The 18,243-nt window shown below is 35.9% G+C and overlaps 1 protein-coding gene across 1 annotated transcript in view; it reads left to right on the forward strand.

The window, feature by feature from the left end:
- Positions 1-10,683, forward strand: part of LOC135298377 (collagen alpha-6(VI) chain-like) — a 28,306-nt gene extending 17,623 nt beyond the window's left edge. Inside the window, exons 10-14 of the mRNA XM_064415951.1 lie at positions 24-253; positions 2,950-4,004; positions 4,533-4,660; positions 7,958-8,075; positions 8,729-10,683. The gene's annotated coding sequence lies outside the window, so the exon portion shown is untranslated. The remainder of the gene's footprint in view (positions 1-23; positions 254-2,949; positions 4,005-4,532; positions 4,661-7,957; positions 8,076-8,728) is intronic.
- Positions 10,684-18,243: the final 7,560 nt, after the last annotated feature.

Raw genomic sequence — 18,243 nt, forward strand, 5'->3', positions numbered from 1 at the left:
AAAAAGACTGCTTTTTTTTTCAGGCTAAATGTGAAGGATAAAACCCCAATCAACTCTCAAAACAATGAAAATTGCATGAATAGGACTCATCTGTGAAATTTAAGCCTGCACTTTAGGCTTCAAACAATAAGGCTCCTTAACATCTGTACTCTTTGTGGATGCAGAGCTATCACCACAGAAAAAGCTGGTTTGCTCTGCTGAACACCATGGTTTGGTGACACTGTGGGCAGATCTCTGACCCAAAGCTTTCTTGGTAAGTTGTCATTTGTATGTGGGATAAAGAAGAGTAAGAGGTACTTAATGTTCCCACAGTTTGCTGACTAATATATATTCCCCCATAGATACAGAAAATCTGCCAGATCCTTGTTCTTGTTGATATCACTGGAAATTTTCAATGTTCTGTGCACTGAAATTGCCTGTTAATATTTTCTCCAGGATTTGTGCTTACACAGCAATTAGGGAGCAATTAGAAGTTTTGTTAAATAAATTGAACTGACAGCTCTTCACTGTTCTCATGGGAAATCAGTGTGTGCTTCAGTAAACAAGGAGATAAATCACACTCTGGAAGCAGCCCACTTCTGCCACAGACAGTATTACTTGGAGAAAACACACCAGTCAACAGGATAGTTGTGGCAGATTAAAAGGAGGAGTACTTTAAGTTCTGTGAAAGAAGATATTGCAAGTCTTTTGTTATCTTATGATGCTGCAGTAAAGTAACAGCTGCATCTCCTTTTCCTTTGCTCCAGTAAAAAGTTATTGACTGGTCACTGTGCAAATTTGGTTTGAGTTTTTTACACAAATCTAGGACAAATTTTTTTTTATTCCATATCTTTATGCTTCAGGGGGAAAATGCTGTCATAATTTCTTGACAAGTTTGCTTTTTTATCAGAAGAAACTGTCAGATTTTAATTGCATTTTTTCCAACTAACAAGGGTAAATGTGGGAACAAGGGACTTGCAGGAGAACATAGACTAAAAATATATTGAGGCAGAATGACAAGTACATCATCATTGATATTCTTTAATGGATTTTTGGAGTAGATTCCTCTTTTATATGTGCTGATTTCACACTTGTATTGATTTTCAAATGTTATGTCTCTCATTTGCAAAAGCTGTTAATACTCTGTCCTTGTGTAAGTCACACTAAACAAAAGCAATGACCATCGCTGAATATCCTACTATATGTGTTCCAATTCCTTTCTTGCCTTTTAGGTAAAAAACTGCTGTAGAAGAAATAAGCTGGTTTAAGAGCAGTGAAATGATCACTTTTTTCCCCCTTAACTTCTTTGTCCTGGTTTTTTTTCTGGCTTCTTATGTGTTTCTTTCTCCCTTTTCTTCACAAGCTTTTCCACAGCTGAATAGTAACTTCAGATGTTCTCTGCTATGACAGGGACTGACAAGGGCTGGGTGCTCCTTGCTGAAGCATGTGCTAATTTTATTTTAAGGACTGTATTTTTAAATGGACTTTGAACATATTGGATGAATAACTCAGTTAACAAAAATGAGCTGAACTACTAGAAGAAAATTGTTACTTTTATGTTATCCATCCAGGTTGCTCATCTCTTATAAGTGAAAATTGTGTCAGGCCTCATGTTCTTCTTTCTTATTTCTCATTTACTATTAATTCAGCATGTAGCAAATAAGGGAAGAAGAAAAGAAATCTGTTACTTTCCAATAGAAAATAGAATTTTTATGTTGCCTCTGTATGTTGTTTGAATACCACATATGCAACGTGCTGCTATTCATAGAACTATTCCAGGACCTGCTGGTCTGGAAGGTGGTTGAAGTGACAGGGGATCTCCAGGATGCAGGGCAAGACCTAGACTTCAAATATTTTGCCATTACTGGAAATTATGTTTGTTCTTTTTAATTTTCAAAGGAAAATAAGGAATGCAACAGAACATTTTCTTCCTGTTGTGGTAGTCTGAGTAGTTATTTGTGCAGTGTTCTGATGACTTCCAATGATGTGTTGCCCGTATATTGTAATTTGCATGACTGTATTGCCTTGTGAACTTCAATATTTTATTAAATGAAGGAGACAGGGAATCCATCTGTATGCAAGCACAAATCAGGTACTTCTGAATGCAAATGGCTAATTGTATACTTATAAATGCAACTTTCAGAGGTCACCGTCTAAATGCATGATTTGTGCCTGTTTGAAAAGTGTACCTGACTCATGCTTTGAGCCTCCCCTTTTAACTAATGCAAAAGAGAATGATTACTGTAATTTTTGGTTCTCAGTAGCACTGTAAATTTTGCAATTATGTGTTTCTAACAAACTCTTTAGAAGTGCCATTGTGGGAATTCAACAGTATGTATCTTTAGTCTCGAGTGAAAGAGGATCACTTTAGAAATATTTATTTCCTCTTTGACTTTCAGCTTTGCAAGTTCAACACAGTATAAAAGACAGATTGGGTTCATTTCCTCTCATTAATTGTCACCATTGAGAATAAGTCTGCAGCTCTTGCTAAGGTGGTATTTTCCCTGTACATCTTTGTACAGATGATATACTGTGAATTTCTTACAGCTTCAAAATAGGGTTAAAGGTGAAATGAATTGCAACTGTCATGTTCAAAAATTCTTCTAAGTACTAGTGGTTGGTCCTTGTAAACAAAAAAATGTATGTTTTCTCAACCTAAATGGAAAAAATATATCTATATCTATCTATATATATATATATATGTATATGCACATATATGTGTGTATGTGTGTGTGTATATACTATATATAAAAATATATAATCAAAGCAAAAGAAAACAGGTAGTAAAATCTTCAGTTTTGCTGTGGAATTTCAATATCCTCAAATCATAACAGACATGAAATAAAATATATAAAAATGTGTAATGCAAATAACCCTTAGCTTTGATTGTTTTTTTCCCCTCATGATTAGTAAAATAACTGAGCAATTAAGTGAGACGAAGAGAACATAACTTGAATTTTTTTTTTTTAGGAGAGTAAATGACTGAATGGACTGAATGCCTGATTCTCTGTACATATCTCAAGCAAAGTCCGTGTTACAAACGCACACAATGCACCACCTCACTAAGTACTCCTGTGTTCATGCATGGCTTTTTGTTCTTATCCACAGCCATGTGAACTCATTACCTACATCTACAAAGACAGCTATAAATATTCAATTGTGTTTTGATATTGTAAAGCTGAGTAATCCCTTTCTTCCCTGATTTATTAATATCACATTGGTTCTGTGTTCAGCACTCCTCTGAATGTGTGATCTTAGCAGGCAGGTGCTTGAAAGATGAGGGCTCTCAGCTAGGGCTGAGAATGCAAAAGTATTTTTTTGCTTGTTTAGATTACTGTATTTTACTGAAGTTACTGTAGCATAATCCATTAGAAATGTTAAGGGTCTTGGTATCCAGTGGTTCCAGTTACCATGAGGTAAGTTTGCATTATTTTTCCTAGTCTATCTATCTATCCTATTTCCTTAGCAGGTGACTGTGCCAAATACTGTGAGTTTCTGCAACAAGAAGTATGCTTACATCTGTAAACTCTGAGAGAAACCTCTCAATGAAAATATTTGGTGTGGAGCAGGCCCAGGTCCTGCTTGTTCTTTTACTCTATTCTCCAATAAAACCAGAAGAGGTTTAGCAAGTGTACATAGCAGTGGAAGACAGTAATGCATCTTAAGTCTCTGAAAGATTTAAAATCTACAGATTTTAAAAAATAAATTCAGAGTGTTCCAACAGTGATTTCAGCTTTGTTTCAAAAACTCTTTAGATGCAACATTTTTCAACCAAACTTTCTTTTTTTCTTTCTTTAACTTTCTGGAATGTGAATACATCTTGCTCCTATGTTACTGATACTAATGGTACTGTTTATTTGTCAAATTGACCTAGCATTGATAAGCTATGAACTACTTTGCTTATGTAATGGTAGGCTCCACTCAACCAAACATTCTGAGCTGTGTGTTTCCTTCACAGGTGTTAAATCCTTCATAGAGCCAGGTGTTTACTGATCTGCAGCTTCAGCTTGCTCATCCATTTGTAGGTAAGAGAAAACGAACTCAAAACCAACATTTAAAACTGGATGTAGTTTCTTCAAATCTGTTATATATCACAAATTTCTATTTACAATAAAGGTAATGGGTCTTCTTAGAGGCTTGTAGCCTTTTGTTTCAGTGATATTTTATTTAACAATATTAGTAAGGGTATTGCTGGCAATAATGAAGTATGAGTTCCTCCTTTGTCATTTCCCCATATTCTCTATGTTCTTGTGCTTATTCTTTTTTTATTATTTCTTTCTACTTTTCCCTGAGAGATACAGTGTGCATTATCCTTCTCTGACCTTTCATAATTCTAATTGTCTTGCAGTTTCAGCACTGCAGATTTTCTTCCTTGTCCCTTCTCTGACCTTTTCTCTTTAACTTCACCCCCAACAGTTCCTTCACTGCTTCACACTGAGCTGATAGTTTTATCTCACCCATTATTTAAAACTGTGTCCTCTTTATTTGTTCTGATTTTCAATACTGCTCTCCTTTGTTTCACTTTGTGTGTTTTTTCCCCTAAATATACTCAGTACTTGGTCCGTTCCTGCCCAAATGGGTCTGATACCAGTTATGTACAGGAAATGATAATGGAACCTCTGTCCTATACTGAATTTGGCTGGAATGGTGGTCAGTAATCTCCACACTTCACTAGTGCCAGGTAAATGATCTTATTCTTACTGTAGTTATGCTGCCTGCTGTAGCCTCTGATTTTTTAAATTACATTTTCTTTCATGATGCAGCAGATTATTTTCTTCAGCACAATTTCTGCTTTTAGATGTAATATAATGGCTGTAGTAATTTCAAGATGAAATGTGTTTTACTACAGAAATGTCACATTCATTGTAAAACCTGAACAGTTCTCTTAGTAACAATGCAGTAATAATAGCATCAAATGAGTATCTGAGCCATACAGCAGTACTTGAATTATTGTAGGCCCACACTGTGCCACAGAGGAGCTTTAAAAGTGAATATTGTGTGCAGAAATTGCAGGGTACAGCTACACACCCCAAGGCAAACTGTTGAGGCTCACTCTGAGGTCAGTAGTGCAGGTCCTTCCTCTGCAGGCACACTCAGCAAGGGGGCTCAGGCTGCAGCAGATTTGCATTACCAGAGATTCAGAGTGCAGGTGAATGTGAGCCTGCCAGAACCTGGACAAAAGCCAAGGTCCTTTCGACCCCTGTTGTTTAGGTGGTGTTGGAAAAGCAACTTCTTTTATCTGCTGCAGCTTATCCATCTTTAAAATATTTTCCATCTTTTAAATACTGCTAATAGAATTTAACATTATTTTTCAAATACCTTTGTAAAACATTTTCACAAAAGCAAAAAAATTGTACTCTTCTGTGCTTCACTTCAGTATACATTGGGCAGCTTTTTGTCAGGTTCCCCATTTTTCTTTGAGCTTCCATCAAGTGTGGAATGTAGTTTATCATTGTGTTACATAGCTTTTATGTGTATTACTCTCTGTGTCTGAGATGCAAGAGAACAAAATAATTTGGGGGTGTTTTTTGTTTCCTGCAACTCTGTTACCACCACCCCAGAGTTTCACAACAAGAATACGCTACTCAAAGCACTAAAAAATATTTCTCACCAGAGATCCTCCAGTGAACAGGACACTGGATGTTTGATGAGATTTGTTGTCATGAATGTTTTCAGGAGAACTACAAGGTGCTAAAGTGAAAAAAATAGCTGTGATTTACAGCCATGGACCAGCTTCTTCTGTTAAACATGTTGTTGTGGAGAGCTGTTACGGAGATGAAAGCAGTAGAAGTCATTCCAGTAGTTATTATGAAGTTTCTGGTTTTGAGGGACTGCATGAAGAACGAATGGGTATGGAGCTTCTGTTTCATGAGAAAAACTGAAAAATGTCTCCACTTGTCTGTTTTGGTGCAGAGCCATCTTCTCACATGTAGATGTGTCTGACCTACTTTTGCCTATGAGTGAATGCAGATTCACTTTACAAAATGAGTTTTCAGAAATGAGTTGCATTCTTCCACCTGATGTGCTTTCCTCTTGTGATCTTATTTCTCACTCCCTGCCATTTATTTTAAAGAAAATGGATGAAAGGCTGATAAATGGGCTTCTTTCATCTTGCTTTAGGAGCAGAGTTCAGGGAAGCTACACTAGGAAAAGGCACCCTGTGAGGCAGTGAGACTGACACAGCTCATGCACTGTTTTCACAAAAGAGAAACTGTGAAAAAGCATGAGCATAGGAAGTTGTTGGAACTGGAAGACATGGACCAGCTGAGCAGCCTGGATACTTAGCTGGATATTGCCATCCACATTGCAAATCTCTCCTATCCATTGTTGCAAAAACTCCATTAGTCATGTTGTTAAGGTAGATGTTCCTTGTCACTGATGACTTCAAAATCCTCGAGCCAGTGAACTGGTTCTCTTGTAAAGTTTAAGGTGAGATCAATAGTGCCCGCAGTGCAGACAATAAGAACACAAAACCTCTTTTGAGGTGTTTTCTAATTTTTTTCTTATATTTTAAGAAATAAAGCTTAAAATTATTAGTCATGTTGTTCTTAATAGAGCATTTTTTAGAATTACTATAGGTACATTACACTTCTAATATAAATTGCTGCATGCTGTAAGTTCACTAAAATATGGATTATTTTTTATTATTTTGCTGTTTAGTTTCTGAAAGAATTTTATACTCTTGTCACATGCTGTAAAAAAAAAATGCTAGAAAGGAGTTCATAGCCGTAGTTGTTCATTTAATATTGCCATGTGGCCCTACAGGGAAATGTGATCTGTCTATGATAAATGTTCTAGGAAACCAAGTAATTTCATATCAGATGAAAAAGACCAAATATAATAATGTATGTTTGGCATTAAAGAACATGTTGTGGAATTAGGGTGTATTTTAATGAAAAAATATAAAAAATAGTGTACAATAACTATAAATTTTGTGTTGAGAGCAAGTTATTATTCTGTCTGATTAGGAATGAGCAAACAGATATATGAAAATCTAATTGTAAGAAGAACACAGAAGATTTTTAAATTAAGAAAATTGAGTTATTGATTTAGATTCTGTTAATGTTCACCAAAAATACTATGTGATCTTGCAGAAATTATAATAATACTTCTATGTAGGAAGGATTGTATGAATTTAAAAGATTTTTTGCTCTATATTATAAAGAAAAACTCTTTATTAAAAATGTATTAGGTGGTGTTTCTCTAGCATGCAGTTGAAACTCATGGAGCAATTTCCAAGATTTAAGCTATTAGATTTTCATTGTGACTGGCATAATTAAATAATTGTAGCTGGGAAAAAGACTTCCATGTCATGCATAGTCTATGAAAAGATTATATTAGGTACAGTGTAACTCATGTGAAAGACCCCAAAGGAGAGCTGTGTTTCTCATTAAGACTGAATTATTTAGTCCCATTCTGGTGGTTTCTATGGCAGACGAGTTATTTGAAATGGAAACCTCTTCCTTTTCCTCAAGTGTCATGCTCAGCTAAGAGGTTAACAGACCAGAGACTGAGGCTTACTGAAAATCTCTGTTCTTGTTCATATGCCTCAGGCCTGCTCATGGGAGCGAGTCCAGCAGGATCTGACCTGCTACTTCTTCCACATTCACTGGATTTTCCTAAAGTACTTTTTGTCTTCATCCAAAAAGGTGTGACTTTTTTTCTAAAACCAATGAATTAAAAAAACAAGAAAAGCGCCTTAAAATGCCACAATAAAAGATTATGTCGTTTGGTAAAGTTTTCTGTACTCTGGCATCCAGAAAAATTTCAAACTTTGTTCACCTTGCAAAATCACCACAAGGTGCCAGTGATCACTGCTGCTGCTTCCTCTGTGTCACATCCTGGGCAGAGAGGGAGTTTACTGTCTTTCTTGTAAAAATGTGAGGAAGTGCATTTCAAGCTGTATCTGCTAAAGCAGAGTCAGTGGTGTGAGGGCAGACATAGACAGGGCACTGCAGAATTAGTTTTGCTGTTTCAGATCTTTCCATAAGGATGAACAGTTGTCTGGAGACAAAGTTCACAAGCAAGAATGTAAGTGAACCAAAAAGCTACCACCAAGTGACCTGGAAGCCTGACAGGAGTTCTGTCCCAGACAGGTGACATTCTGGTGATTACATTCCTTGTATATATGACAGTGAACTCAAAAATACTGCCTTTGTTTATGCTGAAGAACTGTTGGAGTAACTCCTGAAAGTTGTTCAATCAGATATTGGGGATCATATATTGTAGATTCGTCATATAGCTAGAGAGAAAATTCAGTCATCATCAGGGTTATTTAAACACAGAGAATGCAAATGGGACTGAGTTCAGAATTCATTCAAACACCTAATTTTCTTGCTATTATAAAGATATAAACTCTGCCTGTCAAATGAGAATGAGAACAGTCTAGTGACTGTCTATATCCTTTACAAAGTGTGTTAAATTGTGTATAGACCATATAAAAAGACATTAAGTGAAAAGTTAGAACATCTTACTAAGGAAATAAATAAGTAAGATATAATTTTAATCCTCAGAATCATCAAAATTTAAGTTTATTTAGGTCCTTCATTTTTTTCTTTTAATTTTTTCTATTGATAAGTGCAGAATCAGATCACCACAGCATTCCTATATATATATACAGTGTTTGCGATAAGTGTATAAAACCAATGAAGTCACTTAATTTGCAGCTATTCTTGTATAAAGGGAAAACTTTGCCAAAGTCTTCTGAATCCCATAAAACTAATGCATTTTATTACTGTTTTCTAAACAGGTGAGGACAACTACACATCAGAAGAGCTCAAGGAAAAGTGCAATAGACTCCACTTTCAGAATAAAAGAGCTGTGTAAGTCCATTAAATAATTATTCGGAAATTAGGGGTTAATAGTGGATAAGATTTGCTTTCAGAACACTGTTCTTCATGGGTATTTTCAACAAGTTTTTCGTTGATTGGTAAAAGTCTTCTTGATTTGCAAAGAGAAAGAGTGGAACTGGACTATAAAAAACATAGTAGAAATTGATGTCATACCATGTTTGAAAAAGTCTAAAATTGTTGTGCATAATTAATGGAATCACTTGTGTTATTTCTGTGTTTTAAGTACACCTTCACAGTCACATGAAACTGGTCATTGGGCCCTTCTGAAAATTTCCAAGTGCTGTAACATATTAATATTAAAATGCTACATTTTGTTGTTGTTACATGAAGACATAAACACAACGAAAAAAGAGAAGTCAAAACTGAGGAAAACAGTCACCGGTGGCAGCCAGTTTTATGATTTCTCCTGCCAAAGGCATTCTGAGACTGAATCAAAGTGCAAAGGGCTTTCTGTCAATACAGAGATTCACTAGAGAACTGCCCACTAGGACACACAGTGGAAAGGGCTGCAAAATGACTGCAGAGCCAGAGTTCTGATCAGCAAAAAAAGGATGAAGGCATTATGAAACATGAAGTTTTCAAGCCATTGTCTTCGGGCTTATTTCCCTGAAGCACAACTAAGACCTATGTGAAAGTTCCTAACATTTTCCTGGTTACCATTACTACTGTATGGAAGAATCTCTGTTATGTAGGCAGGCACATTGTCTTACAGCTACTTGTTAAAGCAGCTTTACCATGAACCTGGAGAAGAATTTGAATTTTTGCATTAGAAAATATGGTGATAATGATGAGAAAAACCAAATATTTTGAAAGCCTACTCTTGGAGTAAAATGGCTACAACAGCTGGTTGAGAGTTCTTGTTTCCATTTTCTTATGTTTAGAAATACCATCTCTTATTTGCAGTTACCTGTTTTGAGTTTTCTCTAGCAGCAGTTCACATTACAACGGATCATGGCTGATAATAGCAGTATTATTGACTTGTAACAATCAACTTTGGTTTTGTCCCTGCTTCAAGCTGTTCTTTTCATTACTTTTCTCCTTCTCTATTTGCAAGTGAATGATTCACATAAGCCTCCATCCATTTTCTGAGTGAATCCTCTCTAAGGGGGACAAAAAGCCTGATGCTTTTCCACTCACCTGCTGAGAGCTAGCCTTTTAAAGTACAAGGTTGTGTTTTGGCTTCTCTCAGCTCCATGCTGTTTCCAAGATTTAGGTGAATAAAAACTGAACTGCAGAGAAGGTATCAGAATAGTCAATAGCTGCTTAGCGAAAAGTAATGTATCTTCTTCAAGAAAAAGTCCTACAAATCATTCTTAGCTTTTTCTTGAATTGCATTTCCTGAGAATGAGTTTTGGGGTTTGCAATCAAATGTTAAAACATGCTTTGTAACTTTTTCTAGCTTTTATGCCTTTCCCAAGGTGTGAATTTCAACCACAGGTACTATGTTATAAGAAGAAAGTTGCCAGCACCATAAAGGGATGAAATGTCTTTTCCTTGCAACTTCCTGCTATTGGTTATCCCTTCACAATGCATCAGCAATGCTTGCTGAAATAATGATCTGATGAAGGCTCTTTTAAAAATTTGCAGATGAATAGTCATTTTCAGCAGTTTTCTATGAAAAAGGAGGCCAGAAGGCAGGGATTTCAGGTCCTTCAGACAGAGAGTTAGAGTATATAAAATTATTTGCAGGTGGAGTACATGGATTCTCCTATTTCCATATCTTCGTATCTTTAGCTTTTAATTTTTTTCTTTTCCCATGCAGCCTTCAGAGGAAAAAGGGGGGTTATGATTTGCTGTTAGGGACTACAGTGCTCCACAGTGAGGAGAGATGTGTTATTCCCATCTATTTCTATCACAGGCTCCTACAGGAACACACTTTAAATCTACAAGCTCATTCAAGTATGTGAATTGGGAAGAGCTTCCCTCAACAAAATATTTGGTATCTTGAAAACAAAGTGGTTGCATAAGATGGGGAGAAATAACCAAAGAAATAAATTTCTGTCTTCATAAGCAGATGTCTTTCTTTGTTTTGTTGGATATCTCGGAAAGGGAGAAGAAATGTGCTTAAAGGACCATGGTAACCTGAAGACAGGTAGAAGCCGTTCATGATTTTATTCTGGAAGTACACTGCATTCCATAAAGATGTCTGTTTCTCTTCAGTGTTTCCAAGAGTTACAGAGACCAAGGTCACTAGAAAAATACTTTCAGTACAGTTTTGAAATTAGAGTACCTGTTCCTCATGCCTCAGAGAAATAAAATATACCCATTGCTTTCAGAAACCTGAAAATATATGTACTTGAGCTCTGATGATAATACTTAGCCTCTGTACTGCACAGGTGAGACTACTGAGAGGCTTTATCTTACCACAGACTTTATCTGTCTGGGTTCTTTACTGGTGTTAATTGATTTGCAAGGTGCCATGAAGTTTGCTTTTTACTTTTTGTTTTGTTGTCATTGTTGTTAAGAAACTACATTGCAGGATTTCCATTTATCCTGATGGCTCTGCTATAAAATGCATATCCTTCCTTATTAAAATCTTCTGCACGAAAATAATTCATAGGACAATTTCTTTCAGATGAAAGAGAATTATGAAGTAAAAATTAAATTTGGCATATTTGTGAGATATTATGTGTGTATCTGTGCATCCCCTTTGTGATTTACAGCCTCATCCATATCTCACAGTATGGGGTTGTCCCCTACAGGTACAGGAATCTAGGAAATGTGAGGATAGAGTGCAAGGGAAAAAGAGATTTCTTTATCTTCCAAGAAACCTTGTGAAGAGATGGGCTGTAATGGAATCCTGATACAGAAAAACAGAAGAGATTTGTAGGGACACAACACTCTAGTTTCATTTGACTTGTGTAATTTCAAGTCATAAAACTGGAAAACATGTTGACTGCTCAAAGGTTGCACTTTTCATTAAGCTTCAGATAATTATTTTAATAAATTACCAGCAAGAAATGAGCATGTGCCATAACTCTTTTGAGCCTATTAATTATAATACATTCAACACAGAATATCAGCTTCTTTTTATACATGAGTCAATATCATTAAAATTACCAATCACTTCACGTATTAAACTCTTTAATGTGGAATTTTGCTGTACCCAATATGACATAGAAGAATTGTACTACAAAATGAAAAAATATTATAATGATCAGAATTGCCAGTAAAAATACTTTAGGTATGTCATATATACTGAGTTTCTTGCTGATCTAAACTTCTCTTGAATATAAGCTACTGAACCTCTTTTACAGAAGGAGACTAACATTAACTTTATAGAAGAGATTAATTTTTGTATAATTACTGTAAAAGAAGAATTGGATCTGGATATTAATAAAAGACTGGCTACTGTTTCCTTCATTAAGCTATAGGTGAGTATGGGGGAATAAGGAAACTGCATATTCTCCATTTTACAGTTCAAGAAGTCTTTTCTAAAGTATTTGTTACTTGCTGGCCAAGAATGGAGGAAAAGGGTTGAAAGTGGGGGTCTCCCACTCAGATCTCTGTCATCCCCCCAACAGTCCTGATTCTGCTTATAATGGTATTCTCAGTATCCTTTCTTCTTCTCTCTCCTTGCTCTTTCACAGCACAGTTAAACATTGAAATCCATTCAGTTCTACCAGTTCTTGTTCTTTCAAACCCTTCTCTTTTCCAGTCAAAATGTTTCCCAAAAAAAGACATAATTTATAGTAAGAAATTTACATCTAATTTAACCATTTCACAAAAACCAAAACCAAACAAAAAATCATCTAACTACTTGGAAACATCTTAATTTCAAGACACATCTGAAGTTGTTTGATCCCTCTGCCCCTTTCTTTGTGAAGTTTACCTTGGATTCTTACTTCATTTGTCTTAGCATGTCTAGCACAGAAGTACTTGGGCTTTCTTGGAAATGATTGCACTGTAAAATATAAAAAAGCTCTAAAATAACATGGATACATAGAATTATCTATTGCCATGGCAGGGTATATGCGATGTGTCTTCTGGACTGAGCGCATACCCTACTTTTCCTCTTAATAGACCATTAATTTTTTCCCTAACCTCTGTACTACTGTCATCTCTCTAAAGTCTGCAGCTACTACAAAACCTTAGGACCTCTACCTTTCTGTCACATTTAGTTGAAATTGGCCAATATGTTCACAATTCCACTGTGGCAAGAATAAAGAAACAGACACTGTAACAATATGAATCTCATCTTCATTGGAAAGAAGGCTAGAAAAGAACCATAGAAAAACAGGACTAGTACATTCCACCCTTCCTTCTCAAAATGGCCAGATTTTCATTGTACATGTGGAAAACTTGCTTTTAAAAACTTCTTAAAACTAGCCCAGGTTATGAGATTGTGAAGCATTTTACAGGAGGATGCCACTTTTTTAAACTGAAAATGAAACAAGTAGATTTCCAGCTAATCTTCTCTGACTAAACTGTCAAATAAAAGCTGTCCCAGAAATTTATTTCATAATTTATGCCATACATGTTTAAACCTGTGGTTCTGGATCCTGAGTCCTTTGAACTTGCTGTGAAGGTGACCACAGTACTCCTTGTGACTCCATGATTTCCTGTGGCTGGTTTTTACTGACTAGCTCACTCTGACTTTTTCATTCTTTTTTTCCCTCTTTTGAGAAGACATTCACAAAATATAATACAGCATAAAATGCTCATTTTCTCCAAGCAAAACAGAAAAACCAATGAGCCTGTCTTGTAGTATGATACACTGACAAGCATGGACTTCCAAAGCACGTGCTACTTTTCAGTATGAGGCTTGTGTATGATGGAAAAGTGTCATTGAATGCCAGGGGCTTTTTCTTTCACTCTGCCTTTTTATGGCCTAGGACATAATGGCCTTTTCCTTCCTCTGTCTGAGATTAAAATTTTGGCTTGTGATAGTTAATACAGAGCTATACATCCAGCCATGTTACATTTTTATTGCAAGATGAGGATTTATGAATTTTAAAAGTCAAGTGTTCTGTCTCCCTTGGCAATATCTTTTTCATTCTTCCCTGCATAGTTAACTCAGCTGGCATTTAGAAATAGATTCTTTTAAAAATTTGCTTTGCATCCCAAAGAATTTACTGACTTTGCACATTATTTCTGTTTTCACTTTTGCTACTCTTTTTTTGGTGGTTTTTTTTTTCTTTTCAGATACTAAGGCAGTCTTACAATTTTTGTTTGAGAAGTCATTATTTTAAAACCATGCACAAGTGAGATATCAAAAGGAAGGATTTAAAAAATGTAATTTTAAATAGATGCCTTTACTCACATAGATGCCTTTACTCACACACACCAAAATTGCAAGAAGTGGTAATAAAAATGGGAATGTCCAAACCTGGTTATTAATATATTCAGGGGATGAAGCACAGAAGAATAAACTGCATTCTGGTTTCTGGTGGCTGCTGCTGGCAGATGGGTTTGGTTCAACTTTCATTTCCAACCTTTTCCTAAGCATTCTGCCTTTTTTGGCTCAAGCACATATTCCACTGAGATCATGTAAACTGTGCCAGAAGTGGACCCTCACAGGCAGATGTGATATTTACACAGAACTGCCAAGGTAAATCTCATCTTGAGAATAGTGGGAAGCCCAAGCTCCTATTTTTTAATTCAATTTTGACATTCTGAAAACAATAGATTATTTTGTCCTTGCCATCACCACTTCTGAATATTTACTGTAACTCATGTTGATTCATGTATTTATTATTTCATTTCCAATTCAGTGGTGATTATTTTAATGAGATAAATAACAAAAAGATTTTTTCTTCTTGCAATGTCACCTTTTGTTACAGTGTATATACATGGATGAAGTCAATTTCATTTGCAGATTAGTCCATCTGACCCAGTTATCTTCAAAGATGTAATATTCTCTTTCTGATCATCTCCAACAGTAACATCAACCATCCTTGATTTGGGATTTGAGAGCAAGTTGTTTCTGTTACTCAGCTTGTTTGCATAATTCTCAGGTCTTTGTCTCCCCTGTGATTTTTAGACATACTCTTCTTGTCCTTGCTTTCCATAAATCCTTGAGAGACCACTTTCTTTGGCAGTGCCTTTCTTTTTGGTGTATCTCAGAATATTAACTTCTTTCTCCTTAATTATGCTAGCAAGGTCTCTTGTGATATGGTCTCTTCCCAAGAGACTGTACTTGGTATCTTTTATTAAATCACTTCTATGTAATACCAATGTAATGTATTGTAATACTATTCTATTTCAGTTTCTTCTAGCCCCTGATTCACTTGTTCAAAACCCAGTTTTTACAGATGTATGTAGGTGATGATTTAATGTGTAATTATCTCCTTTGAAGCTGACACTTTGAAGAAATCAATGAGCTATGGAAATAATAAGGTGAGAAAACAGGCTTCATTTCAGTCATTATCCTACACTGCATTCTCGAGGATGGCTGCCAAAATGGTGTCAGCTGGAATGGAAGAGTCTCTTGGAGGCTCCAACCAGCACAGAACAAACTCATTACAGTGCAGGATGAAAACCAGTGATTTTTAACACTTTTCTTTTCCCTCTCCTGGTTGGAGAAGAAAATCTGGACTGTTATATTCACAGGTAAAAATAGAACTTTTCCTTTGACTTTCAGAGCTGTTGCCAGCTTTCCTTTACTGGTAATGCTAATGGCTTTCTGCCTCCCAGAATCCATGGCACCTTTGTACCTTATGCCAGCTGGTCTAATTTTGACAAGAAGGAAATTATCTGAGCAAAGCTAAGTCTCTGCTTTTTCTGTAGTCAGGATATACTACCCCATGAGTGTTTAAATTTGGAAAGAAATGGGATTTGTGATTCTGGCCGGATTTTTAAAATCACAGAATAGTCAGGTAATTCGTAACAGTCTTGCCAACATCAAACCATCTCTGCTTTTGTGGAAACTGAATTCCATTCAGAAAGATATTTTAATAAAAATACATTTTTCTCTCCCATTTTACAGAAAACTTTGTGCACACAAATAAAACTTTATTATTTTTTCACAGGCCACCCCTGTCAGAAAATTCATGCTGGAATTTTTGCAAACCCACAACTTTAATTTTCGATATGGCTTTTTTTGTATATAGCAGTTTTATTATCAGTAGCCCTTAATGGATTCTTTTTGGCTCTGAATGTACTTAAGTATTCTTTGAACACAAGCAAACATTGGTGTTCACAACAGTCCAAAACAATGAGTTTCATCACTTAATTACATGCTTTATGAAAGAGTACCTTCTTTTGTACATGTTTATCTCATCTTTTATGTGATACTCTGTAGTTCTTGCATTAAATACATGAGACAACAGTTATTGCCTATTCAGTGTTTCCTGCCATTGTTTACTTACAGATCTGTTATCTCTTTCTTCAGGCTTCTGTTTTCCAGATGCTGACTCTGAGCCTGGTTAATGGTTCTTTATGTGGAAACAATTTTTTACCCACAATAGATCTCTCTGTGCCTCCCACAGTTGTATTATATTTATATTTTCGTTATTAAGGGGAAATGCTACACACATTATTCACAGTAAGAGGGCACCATAGATTTGTTCACTGGTGTATTATCCTATTCTTTTCCTTGTAATAGCTAACATTTAACTCTGGATCAATATTGAGTACTGGGTTAATCTTTTTATAGAACTGTCTGTTATAATTTCAACATTTTTCCCTGAATAGGGCTATGTATTCAGGACTCATTCAGGACTCTTCATTATAAACAGAGGTTAAGGGTGGGTTGTGTTTACCATGTACACCATTTTTACCTACAAATAATTTAATTTTACATGGGATCGTTCAGCCCCCATAATGAAATCCTTATGTAAAATTTTTGCAGCCACTTTTTTGTTCCTACTACCCCAAGTAACTTACTGTCTTCAGCCACTTTGGGCATACTGCTGTTCTTTTCTTTTTTCTAAGTCATTGATAAACATTATGCAAACAGTGGTCATCTATCTCTTTTGATAGCTTTACTCCACTGTGAAAACTGATCTATTTGTGGTATCACATACTGTGTCTTAACTGGTATTAAATAGTATTTAATTTAACAGCTGTCTTTAACAGTGTTAATCCTGGGAATATTTTGTATCAGATGACAACATTAATTATTTTTGGAAGGCTTTCATTGGGGAATTTGTCCAAAGCCTTCCAGAAAAACAAAACAATCAGCCAGACATGTACTGTTCACATGGCTAGCAATTCTTTCAAACATAAGTTTTATCATAAAAGACTCCACCTTACATGTTGACTCTTCCTTGATAGAGCACATTGATTGATGTCTTTGCCAACCCTGCTTTTTTTTATAATTCATAATATTTTGCCTACTGAATACATTAGGCTGGTCTCAAAACTCCCCAGGATTTTTCTAAAATATGTGATGTGAATTCTGCCAGTTTCAACCTTTTTAAAACTAGAGCTCTTTTAAGCAAGAGGCTCCAAACTATAGTTGGCAGTTTGGCTGTTTCATTCCTGATGCCCTTTAAAATATATAATCTTTTAGATGAGAATTTTCTGCTCTTGGCAGTTTACTACTGATTGAAACCTCTCCTACCAAGCTGGCAGATGTTTCAGGCAGAGAGATCCTGAGGCACATCACATACATATGCAGAAAAGAGACAGGATTCTAGCACAGGAACCTCCCTGAATTCCTCCATGGTGAACACAAAGTACCCATCTAATTATCTACCATGGCCTTGTTTGGTGTGAAATCTTTTACACCTTCCTCAATGATTGGCCAAACAGAAACTGTCAGATTCTCATTCCAAATATATTTGGAAAGGAGTTTATTATTTGTTTTTATGTCTTGCAGAATGTTTTCCTGAGAATATATTTTGCCTTTCTATATTGTGTTTTACATATGGTTTCCAAAGTTTATTTTTCTGTGTTTTCCATTTCAGTGGAACTTATGACTTTTGAAAGGTTTCCTTTACTTCATACTAGTCTTCAATATGCTACTGTGAATGTGTTATCTGAAAACATTGTCCTTTTTCAAATGTCACACTGCAATAGGATGTCATCATCATCATGGCAGTTAAAAGTCTTTCATGATTGTGCTCTCCTCCTTTGCAGTCTCTGTAATTTCCTTTAGCACAGATGAAATTGCCTTTCTGGTAAGAAAATCCATGCCTCCTTTTGATGGGATTCTGCTGCTTCAGCCTCCCTTTAAAGTTTTGCCAAGCTCTGCTCCAGGCCAAATCTGAGGACACAAAGCTTCTATTGACACGAACCCAGAGGAAATGTTGCTGCAAATATCATGCCCTTTCACATCCGCTCTCCACTCCCCTTGTCTTTCCTTTAAATATTTCACTACAACTTGTCTAATTGTAACTGTCAGCAGTGTGGTATAATTTTAGTTTAAGACCACTTTTCCTGAAGGAGCTACAAATTATTCCCCTGTGCTCACTGAATCTCAGTTCTGCCTCTGTACACAATGTCCTGTATCTTTGTGCAAAATTCC

Source organism: Passer domesticus, chromosome 1 (genome assembly GCF_036417665.1).
Source record: "Passer domesticus isolate bPasDom1 chromosome 1, bPasDom1.hap1, whole genome shotgun sequence".
NCBI lineage: Eukaryota > Metazoa > Chordata > Aves > Passeriformes > Passeridae > Passer > Passer domesticus.